Consider the following 12,285-nt stretch of genomic DNA (forward strand, 5'->3'; position numbering starts at 1 on the left):
CAGTTGTCTTTTTGTGGTATGAATGTTGCCAATAAAGAATACCTTTGAATATGAAGAAAGAAAGAAAGAAAGAAAGAAAGAAAGAAAGAAAGAAAGAAAGAAAGAAAGAAAGAAAGAAAGAAAGAAAGAAAGAAAGAAAGAAAAAGAAAATTTACTGATTTTAAAAGATGACAAAATTGGCACAAAAAGAAAAAAGAGGGCTAACAGTACATGCTAATTAAAGTATACAATTCTGTGGGCTATAATGATTGAGGGAAGACATGTAGTTATTACACTTGACTGTAGTCAACAAGGGATGGAATGTCCCCTTAGACAACATGGTGAGAGACGTGTGGGCATTATTAGTGGTCCTTTTATAGACATTGCCTTTTCTTTCTCAGTGCTGACAAACCATTTTGGAGGGATTCATCCCCTGTTGCTTCCTATCATCGATCCCCATGCAAGCTCCTGCATTGTGCAAGTGCATTAATTAAAGACCATTCATTTAACAAAAGAACGTTTGTATGTCGAGGAAATGAAGATTAGAAATATGAATCAGTAAACTAAATAAACTAAGACCACAGTTTCCACGCCTATATCACTTAGATGAAGGGGCATGAAAACTAGGCTCTGCATACTGTTAAATACACTTCATTTAACCCCACGGAGCTGTCCATAAATATTGGTTTGCTGATTATTTTGCTTCTTTGGAACATCGCACTTAAATGTATTACAATTAAAAAGATGGTTTTTAAGTGTATGTATAACTGTTAGGTTTACGCACCAAATTACTTAACCCTCAGCTCACAGGTATCCAGTCAAGCATTTAAGTGAAGTCTTTATGCCTGCCTCTTACATGTCTATCGTTTCTCATTGCTGCTAGCCTATGAAGAATAGTTTAGATATGTCAGTACTTTCCCTACTGACACAGGATCATCTTTGGACAGCATTTTGTAAAGCGATCGCTGTTGCATGATTGTCCACTACATTATACAGAAGTAGGTGTCTGAAACATATCAAATCTATATGCATTACACATACGTTATTCTTTGAACGTATGTCAGTGCAGCAAATGCTATGAATACCACATGGCCGGAAGCCCACTTTCACTCTAATCCGTTCTCGTTATATTTTGCAAGCTGAAAAAAAATCAACATGGTTCAGCAAAACGCGTGGTAGGCTGCGAAGCGGATCACGACAGAAGTCTGAAGTGTTGTGAGAACATAAAATAAAAATTATGAGAAATCGATTATTATGCTGCTGTGGGAAGGGAGTCGGGTTCCCAATATCTCCCACATGACTTGTGAAGAGGCACCAGCTTTACTGAACCTCTGGGCCATAAATTGGTTTATTTGCACCCTACAACTTTTTTAGGATGTTGCACGCTGAATAGTATACCTGGGGTACAAATTAAAGTGCATTAAAATAAATGAACAAGAAAGAAGACTATATGTTTCTAAAGTCTAAACATATTTAAAGACCCAACAAAAGCACATTGTTCTCATGATGATAATGGGGCCTGTTAACCAATTAAAGCTTTTAGTCAAAAGTCCCAGTTTCTATAGTTGAATGAAACTTTGGTAGTTTTTTCTTGTGGATGGTTTAAAAGCTTTGCGGAATTAAACTAGAAGGACAATATTCACAGTGATAACAACACGTTACCTAAGGAGTGTATGCATTATGGCAACAGTTTATGGAAACAGTTTTGGTGCATGACTGAATTGTTTCAATCTCTTAGACGCTTAAAGCTAAATCTGTGTCAGGAAGTGATCTTGCACCTCTTGTTTGTATTAGCCAGCAATATTTATCTACTGTAAATTTGGAGTAAGCTATTGGAAAAGTAAATATTAGCTTCAGACAGGTTTTACTTTAATTGGGACAATCCTCATTACTTGTATTAAAATACATTTCTAGTGTATTTCCTCTTTTTATGAAGCAACATTTTTAGTAAAAATGTACCAACTTCAGGTTATTTTAATGCAACTATTACCAACAAGATTATGCCATTATTAAGTCACATTATTGTTTTGGACCATTTTATTTCTAATGTGCACTGTACATTGACTCTAAAAGTTATAATTATGGAGTATGGGCTTAGCAAAGCTAAAAAAAGTGCGATCAGTCTAGTAACATATAAAAACTGAATCCATCATATATGCTTCGCTAGGTAAACATTTGTTTCTAAAATAAGCCATGTAAGAATTTAGCACAATCTCTAAACAACAATTTCCGTGTATGTAGTAATTAATGGTTAACAACACATCCTGATTATATTCCAACATTCCACTGACGTTTGACTGCCTTTCTAGGCGCCAGTCCTTATAAAATGACAACCTATAGATCCGATTTTATATACCTGACAGCTCTGACAGGTTAAAAACAATGTTTGTGAAAGTCAAAATACTTTACAACTTTTGATCAGTCATACAGTTTCAGTATTTGTTTGAACTATATGTTTCTATGTTCACTATAAAGGCATTAGAGAAGAAATGAAAACTCTCTGTATTAAAACATCTAGCTTCTTAACGTGTTTTTTGTTAGCTTTTATCACAAATGTTGCTTTTTGTTAATTTTTTAAAGATAGAGTGACCCACTTGAATTGTGTTATATCATGTAATTATGGGAAGGCTTGAGTACTGAAGTGTTAAATAAAATGGTTATATCTGGAGTTTCACAAAGGAAATTTTTGTTCTCTACATCTGAGGCTGTTTCAGTCTTTTTCAAATAGTTGGTAAAATTGAGGCTCACTAGCAAAAATTGCTGAAAAAACATTAGGTACGAAAAGAACCAAGAGTCAGTTGATTTTTATTGTCCAAAAAACAGGACAACTTAAAAAAATGTTGTAGAAATACAGAGACTCCTTTAAGTGTGAAATATCATTTCATTGTAAATAGTCAAAAAAGAGTCGATAATCCAACTTCCGGAAACTGTTCTGAATTATTTCAGCAGACTCTTTTAAAAGGGGATTAGCAGGGCTTTAGGGGCAAAATCCTTCTGTTTTATTCAATCTCTGATTTTATGTTATAATTACTAGATGTAAAGACCCTTGAATTAGTATGCAGCAGTCGTCCAGACATTATGCAGGTGCTATTTTAATCATTCAGCTTTTTAATTAAGGAACGAGGTAAGAAAACAGAATCATAAAAACACTTTTGTGAGAGCTGAGAAAATTGTGAGCGACTGCATGAATAAAGCCTTTATACCTTATCCTGACAGGTCAGACACCAATTGCCTGACTTACGACCTTTTCTTCATGAAACAATGGTTAACAGCTTTCTCACCTTGTTCCCATTATAGCCTTTATTCTTATATAGAATTTATGGAAATGCCCATAAAATGCTTATATTAAAAGGGGGGCGGGGAAGGTATTGCAATTATTATTGATACGTACCCTATTAAACGATACTTTATCTCTGATAGTTCTGAAATGGGTGTTCAGCATATTTGTATACCAAAGGGTCACACTCATTCATGAAATTTTTGGCAGATCATAAGATTTTAATGTTTAAAATTAATACCTACAAGAAGAAAAACTTTGTGGAATAACAATCCAGCAAGGCTAACTGGCTGCTAGACTAAGAGGGAAATCCAAACCACCAATATGTATAACAACACTTGATGTCACAATAAAAACTTAGACCTTTGTGGTTTTTCGGGGTTTTCTTTTGTTTGTTTGTTTTTTTTTAATTTATTTTCTTCCCCCCTCCCCCTCCCTGGCACAGAGTTTGCTGCATCACGTGTATTAACATATGAATGAAACAAACAGCCAATGCATTTAAGGTAATACCTATGCACTGCTCTTGCCTGATTATCTTTTTATGGAAAGTTGCATTAACTAATGACATTTACATAAATATGACTAATTGTTAAGTTGGAGTGGAAGGATTCTTTTCTTAAGAGTCTGGATTTCAATCCAAATCCTTGCTAGCACCAACCTTCCTGACAGATTACACTGTGTGCAGATAGGGAGAAGGAGAAAGTGTGTGTGCGTGTGTGTGTGTGTGCCACATTTATAGTGTTTTCTTTATTCAAATGTGCAACTTTTCTCTTATGTCCCTCTTTTATCTTCCCTCCAGACCTCCAGTTCTGAGCAGAGTTCAGTGGCTGTAAATGATAGGTTCCCAAAGAATCAACCCTCTCTCCTCTAGTACTTTGCAGAGAACAATGCAAGTATTAGGATATCAGCAGCACTCGAAATGATCACGCGTTAAATTATTTTGCTTTCACGGATGAGGAGGCTTTTTTCCAATGTGAATCAAGCGCTTTAGTTATTAAGTCTGAACACTAATCTCCAACAACCTTTACATAATGTGGCAGAATGTGCCACACCACTTCGCACCTGCACTCTGAATAGAGGCGCCTTTTCAATGTAAGACACGCTTGTTGCCCTTCTGTTCCAAAGGAGTTGTCTGAATAAGTCAAGCTTTTTGAATACCCATACTCGCTTCTCTTCCTCCTTTGATCACGGAAAATGTCTTCTAATTTGTCCTTTTTCATTGTAACAACGTTTTCAAGTCTCTTTTTATTTTCCAAACCACATATTTATAAAGAACATAAATCGCCCAAGAAAACAAAAGGTCCTTCCTAGCCAACTGGCCAAGTAGCCCATGATCACTTGTTCTTCAGAAAATGTTCTTGCGAAGACTGTTGCTTCTTGAGTTTGTTCTAAACAAATGCTTAACTTTTTGACATAATACTCGGAGATAAACATATCTGCTTCGATTAAAAATAAGGCCATTTGTATTTGACTTTTGTAGCTGTTCCCTGCTCTCAACAGACGTCTCTGGGGAGCTGCGTTTAAATATTTGTGCATCAGCAATAAATGGGGTATAAAACGTGTCAATCTTGTACATATTAGGCATACACGGTATTTTAACCTACCTGTTATAACTGCGGGAACGTCAGGCTTTTTTTGTATTCATAAGTCACATCAGGGCAAAACCTGTTTTATAGAGTGGTGTTTTTTGTTGGAATTAATTAATATCGGAGCAGTCTCTATTAATGGCCTTCGAATATAATTAACTCTATTTTGTAAAAGTTGATGGGAAGCAGAACCTCATAATTTCTAAAATTCCAGCAAATTTTCTAGAAGCCCATATTTTTCCACGTAGGAGTTGGACATTGCTCTGCTATTGAACTAAGAATGGGAAGGGGGCCTGAGGGATAGGCGGGGTTAATTTCTGGACCTTAACAATATTTTTTCTTGCACGTTTGTTCTTTCTATATTGCTACAGCAAACCACAGCTTCAGCCTTGTGCAATTTAAACCTGAACACGTGCAGTGTGTTCTGTATCTGATATACCACAGTCAAACATTCCCAAGGAAAGATGATGCATTTTATCTATGTGCCTCATAAAAAGCAATGGTTTAACAGAACTCAGATTAAACTGACTTCTTTGTATGATATACCTTAGAGGGTGAGCTAGAAGTTTTTCACTCCTAATTCTAACATATGAGTTGCAGGGAGAGTATTAGTGCATCTATCGATTATTATTAATTAGCACATTAATCAACTTTTTAATCCTAGCCAACAGCTGCCATCGCATTTCTGATAGAACTATAATCCCAAGTAAATTTAGGCATATTTGCAGCCAGCGCATCATAATACCATTTCCCCCCTTTCCGATGGGTTTTCTCAAACACCAAGAGGTTATCTTATTACATTACCGTGGGCTCCGGGTAACAAACTAACAAAATCTTCTAATACAGTTTAAAACACTTTGATGTCTTGCCAAGAACACACTTCCTTCAAGAGACAAGTCAACATTTGTTTTTCACATTAAATGGCGTTTAGTTGCCACTGAAAAAATGATGCTAAAGGACCACTTTTTAATTCGATGTGTAACAACCGCGGGGGTCTAAGAGAAAATAACGACGAAAGCTATAGACACAAATAACTAAATTACCAAAACGTTAGTATATCTCCTAGGTTCATTAATATGTAACAGACTCCCCAGTTAATCTCCAAAAGCCAGTGTTCCCCCTCTAAAATAGCACTCTGGGACGAATTGTACAGCAGATCAATCACTGCTAATGCAGTAAGGTTTACTGCAAGGAGGGGGGAAGCTATTTACACCTTCAAATAGAAGCTTTTGAGATTTAAGAGTAAGGGTCATACATCACCAAGAATAAATGATTATGAATTGGTAAACGCGCCCTGCAGCCATTAGCTATGCGACACGATTTATCATTTCTCTGTGTTTTTCTTTTTAAAATCATCTGGCTATTTGGAAAGAAAAGCATCACACACACACACACACACAGAGACACCCCAACCCCAAAACACCGCGGGAAAGTTTGTTTTTGCATATACTATAAGTCATCAAAACATGGCTCTTCAGATATAAACGGGGTCACTTATGAATTGCTTAACAGAAAACAATGGAGCCCTTTCATTGTCCCCATTTATTACTAATCGATTGGTTTGCCCACTAGAGTTGACACATCAGAAGCATTTTTTTAACCTTAATTAGACGTTACTAACTTGTGAATTTCAGAAACTATCAATTGTCATGACAATGAATTTTTTCTTCCTTGCCTCCCCTTTTCTTCTTTCATCACTTTCGTAGGACTTTAAAGTAAATGCAACTTTTTGCCACTTTTCAACTGTTGACAGCTGTTAACCCACAAATTCACAAATGTGCCATTGAAGGACTGCACCCAAAAAGACCTTTAGGTGATAATATGAGAATATGTGTGTGTAATATGAGAGAATAAACATTACATACGAATTCCATTACAGGAAAAGGTGAGGGCTCACTCCAGGCTGTGATTGAAAATAATGCACTGTTTATCAGGCTATAGACAACGACCCAATTTTGTGATGAGATTTGTGAGGTTTGTTTGTTTATTGAAATGACTTCAAAATGTTAAGGAAACCTAAGGTAAAGTTTCTTCTAGGAGGTCCTTAAGGCGGTGGGGGTGTTGTTCATCAAATAAAGTAAATAAATAAATATTGGTCTGAATGCAACCATATATTTTTCAGAGGATGGACCAGTCAGTGATACAACTGTCCCTCTGTATAAATACGGTCAAGTCCTGGCCTTCCTACAGCAGCATCGACCCTTCCGAATTTTGGGCTACAGAAAAACAACTAACCTCAACTGGAATTTGTTTAGGGTCGGGTTGCTAAAATAACTGAAAGTACATGCCAGCTTCATCTTTTCCCCGTTATGCCCCAGTTTCCCAGAGGAACGGAGTGTATGTGCATTGGGACCATTCCAGCTTTCTTCATTTCTAATATTTATATTGCCATAAGGAAAAGTGTACAACAGTGAGGTAAAAGTGGAATCACCTGCTGACTATTCCTTTGAAATATCAATTCACGAAAAATGGACAAGAAATGTCAATAGTTTTTTTCCCCCCTCCTGGAATTCTGAAGTTGGATGGCAGTTTAGCAGTGCAAACATGCAGACATACTTCTTTGGAAGGCAGCCCTTATAAACTTTGAAATCACTTCAGTTATTAAAGTTTTTATAAGACCTCTGGGAGAAAGACGTGCTAGATATTTACAGTTAGAAGGACTCAGAGGTAAAATATAAGGTTCCCTAAACTGCTACATACTGCTATCCCATAAATCGGATTTCAATTGTGACAAGTGCCTGTTTTCTTAGGGTAAGAGATTTAATATGTCTGGTGAAAAGGGTTTGTGGCAGTGAGTCTCACAGTTGGTAATCAACTCTGCCAGGGGTCTTTCAGTGAAACTTCTAACACGCACTACTGAAATATTTGCAAGATTTTGGAATAAAACAACCTTATAGATCTGAGAAATAGTTGAGATTTCTGTTTTATTTTACAAGCTTGTTATAGCTGCATTTGTCAAAAGGGCACTCTTTATGCAAATAGAAGGGGAAAAAACCCCACGTAAGATGTTCTGTGGAATGCTAGAATCTTTTACAAAATTTAGCTTCATAAATTATTGTTTATTGGATGCCTTTGAATATACGACATAAAGTTTCATGCGATATGTTTTCAAATCTTTACTGATAATGTTACAATTTCTTGTTCAAGGTTTTGGGGGAAAAAGCCAAGCCTGGAGCCATAACGTTTGTTGGAAGAAAATATTAATCCTTGATCCCGATCTTTCGATGTTTCTGTGTCTTCTGTTGTTTTTAATGATAACGAGCAAAAATCTATTGTTTGCTAAACTGTAAAATAACGATGATATAAGTATCACACAGATAATTTAACAGGCCAAATCAGAAAAAAATATATACTACTTTCACGATTAATGAATATTACTGCATTCTGGCTGAAGGCCCAATTCTACTCCTCTTGAAATCAATGTCAAAACTCCCATTGACTTCAATGGGGCAGGATAAGCCTTTAATTGCAGAGGGGGAGGGGTAGAGTGTGGAAATATCCCTAATATTTTTCATGAAGTAATAGAAAGAGCGAAATGGTGGTGGTAGGATCATCCAGTCCTTGCTCAAGCACAATTCCCATTGAAATTTCCACTTCTCATCCCTAATACACATACACAGGCCCTGTCAAGACGAGGGAACATTTTTACTGGGAATAATCCCCAAGTAAGGATTACGGGGTCCATATTCTTCCTCCTCCCCCATTAATACAGTAATGTTTACAGTCTTCCTCAGAGGGACAGAAAGGGAGTGAACTAACTGGGTCAAGTCCTGCTTCCCTAACTCACTTCAGTGGTCCCGCTGAAGTCATGCAGGGTAAGTTGTGGCCCACAAAATGTGATTTATATTAAAAATTGATTACAAAAAGCCTCTCCTCTTAAAAAAATACCCAACCTGCCTGTAGCGTTCAGGAAAAACCGCTATTAGCTGATTTCAGTCATCTGGAAAAGACGAAATTGTTTCCTTGGATATATAATGCTGCACTTCCAGTCCGAAGTAGTGTAACATTTCCTCTTTATTACATCATTCTGCATTTCATTTCTATGCTTTTATATTTTACTGCTGCTCCTTTTCCCTGTAAAATATTCTTTTCGAAATATTTTTTTCCTGTGCGAGCCACAGAAAGTCTCTGAAGATCCATAATGCTATTATTTATCTGACTTTTTGTGCCTCCAAGTGCTGTATACATTATATAATTGCTTTAAAATGTTTTCATAAATTACTTTCAGAAATGTGTCATAGTAAATTACCTTTGTAATAAAATGTAAAAAATGCAAATGGCTGTTGTCTTTATTACGTTTTAAACCATTGGTTTATCTGCACTATTTCACTTGTCAGTTGCACAATATGTTGTATTAAGGGAAAGCACAGTTTGATAACAGATAGATGGAACCTCGTGTGTAATCTAGCAGGCACGTACAGTTTGGGTCATTTCCTCATCTCCCGCAGAAAAGACATTATCCCTCTCATATTTACATACTTTTCAATATTTGTCAAACAATCATAAATTATAAATTAATGAAATGTTCGACAGTCTTCAGAGATCAGACTAATGAAGACATTTACCTTTTTGGTGATTTGGAGTCTCATCTTTGTAAGTTTAATGACATTTAGACTCTCACGGTTTATTAGGCTTTATTAGATTTGTCCTTCACTCCTGCTGTCATTCAGATGTCTCTGCATAAACATCACCTGCTTCAGGTACAAGAACAAATCGACTTTTTTTTCCAGGACACTTTAAACAGGAACACTATCATCTCTACATTTTAAGAGTGAACTTAGTGTTCTGTTGAAAAGCTGACTGGGACATATTTTTTTATTGATTTATTTCATGATCTCTACCCTAAAAGGGCTTTAAAACATTTTACCTGGGCAGCCATTGTCATGCATGATTTACAGTTATTGCAATGTGATTTATAACTACAATCTACTCTAATAAATAGAACTATCCGACTTGTTGAGGGTTTTGGAAAATCACTCCCAGAAAACATTATTCAGCTAAGTTTTTAAATAACCTTCTGAACTACGGAAACCACAATGATTCCACTTCTAATAGACTCCGAGACGGGCAAATAAGTAGAACTCACCCAAACCTAGTTGACCTTATTCAGTCTCTTGCTGCTCTTATACTAACCAAGGACCTGGTGAAAAGATTTAGAATAATTTTATTTAATGGGCTTAGCATGAGAAAATGGTGCTCTTTAAACTAGATGGATTTTGATTCTCTAAAACATTAGCATTACTGCAGAAGCTTCTGAGCATAAGACCTTAACAAGCTTCCCTATGTAAACGTTTAATGCAGTTGAATACATTCTGATGGATGACTACCTATCTTTCCAATAAAATTATGGATGACAAATTACGTTCACTGCAGAAAGGTCACTTGATCATCAAGGTCTACCTTTGGCTTCCGATGCAAACAGTAAATCATACCTAACAGAGGCAAACTTTGTGAGCCAGCACGGTGGGAGAGTCGGTTCTGGCGCCATCTTACTTTTAACAAAGACATTGAATTCGCCAACGAGTCCTGTCAGAGTTGTCGTAATCGAGTTTTGTAATTTCTATTACTCAGTTTGCAAATTTCAGGAGCATGTGTCTGGACACCATATCCACTCCAGGATTCCACCCACCAGGGAGATCAAGGGGGCCTTCTTCTTCGGACACTTCTCCTTCGTGTGATGCCCAGATCTCAGTTCACTGACTGGGTTGAAATCCAGTGAACACCTCCCCCATTCAATTATTAATTCCGTATTGGTCTTCAAGTGACCCATATCTTCCTGCGTGAACATACGTTGTGTCAAAAATAGTGAGCGGGATCAAATCCACTCCCTCAAGCAGAGTTGACAGCTCTGCAGATCGAAGATGGGGTGGGAGTTTAATGGCATCAGGGAACTCCAAACTCTCAGTCTGGGGCATGGACTGTGTGTTAATCACTGCGCTTTATGAAACGTACATCCGGTATAAACCTCGACCCATTGAAGAACACACTAAGAACCTATAAAACTGTTTGCAGAGACTTCCAAATATTTCCAAACAACGCTTTTTAAAAACACAATGGAGAGTTATTAAAGCGCTTGTTGGTAAAGTGAGCATGTGTTCTGCAATCATCAAAAATTGATATGTACTGTCAGTAAAGTAATTATGCACCATCCTGAGGATACAAGAACAGTACATTGTTAATCCACTTGCACACCCGTTGACTTGCAGCATCAGGCTGCAGATAGCTTAATTAAGTCATACACGTGGAATATAACCATATTGTTACATTGCATTATGCACACTATATCTCAATTTATTGGGACAATTAATGCTAGTAATAGACCTCTGGCAAAATTATTAACTGCAGAGCACTAAAGTTGCATGTTACTGACATTTGCAGTATAGGGAATAAAAACTACAAGTCAGAGCTTCCACATAGCTGGAGCGGAGCTTGGATCCCCCGCCGCCCCCCAGCCCCATAAGTCTCTCGCAGGCACTATGTAATCTTTGGTGAAAAGATCATTACAATGGACACTACCTATTACAGTCCTGACTAAAGAAAAACTCCTCTAGGGAGTTTTGACTCCGTAAGGATTATAGGATTGGGCCCAATATTATGGTGAGTCCTTAGCACTAGAGATCACAAAAAAGATATCTGAGCACTTTTAAGGTTGGTGACGTGCTAAATGAGCGAGGATATTTTTAACATACTTTTAAACAAAGAAGACAAATATTGATCAAGGATTATTATTTTACATTCTATTATTTTACATAAGCATGAATTTGATCAAATTCTGTTTGCCTTTGTTCCCATGTAAGCAGACGTCCCCAAAAAGGTGTAGATTAACAAATTTGATAGAGTAACCATACTGAAGTTGTAACTATACTGTAACTCCTGAACCTTAAGGTACCTAAAGACATCTAAGAAAACGACTTTAAATATAAATAACACATTATGTGCAACCCTAAAATAACATATACGTCTGACTTACTGTAGAAGTTGAAAAAGCCTTGTTGATATTGTCGGTTAGAAGATACTCTTTTTAAAAGTAACAGGGAAAATGAAGGAATTATATACAAAACCATGATTTTGAGAAGGATCAGTGACTTGTGCCTTTAAGGTATCAATAATCCCTTCGAACCACAATGAAAATAATTCATTATTCTGCAATCCTTTGGTTGCTACTTGGATAAGACTCCTTCTGACTATAAAGAGAACTTCGACTGAGTAAGGACTGAGCGAGCAATTCAGATTTCAATCCAGTATTGGCACTTTGCTTTTATTACAGCACCTCTCAAGACAGGATCTCAAAGATCTATGCACAAGTTGGTAGCATTATTAGCCCACTGTTCTAGATCATTAAATGGGGACACAGCGAAATTAGGTGACTTGACCAAGGTAATATGCGGCTGAGTGTGGGGTGGAACCTCCTCTCCTTACTTCCACTCCATTACTAGACTATTG

General features: G+C 36.8%; 1 protein-coding gene across 1 annotated transcript in view; it reads left to right on the plus strand.

Annotated features, from left to right (window-relative positions):
- ZIC4 (Zic family zinc finger 4) overlaps positions 1-9,028 on the plus strand; it is a 33,118-nt gene extending 24,090 nt beyond the window's left edge. Inside the window, exon 4 of the transcript XR_012160774.2 lies at positions 7,990-9,028. The gene's annotated coding sequence lies outside the window, so the exon portion shown is untranslated. The remainder of the gene's footprint in view (positions 1-7,989) is intronic.
- Positions 9,029-12,285: the final 3,257 nt, after the last annotated feature.

This window comes from Lepidochelys kempii, chromosome 9 (genome assembly GCF_965140285.1).
Source record: "Lepidochelys kempii isolate rLepKem1 chromosome 9, rLepKem1.hap1, whole genome shotgun sequence".
NCBI lineage: Eukaryota > Metazoa > Chordata > Testudines > Cheloniidae > Lepidochelys > Lepidochelys kempii.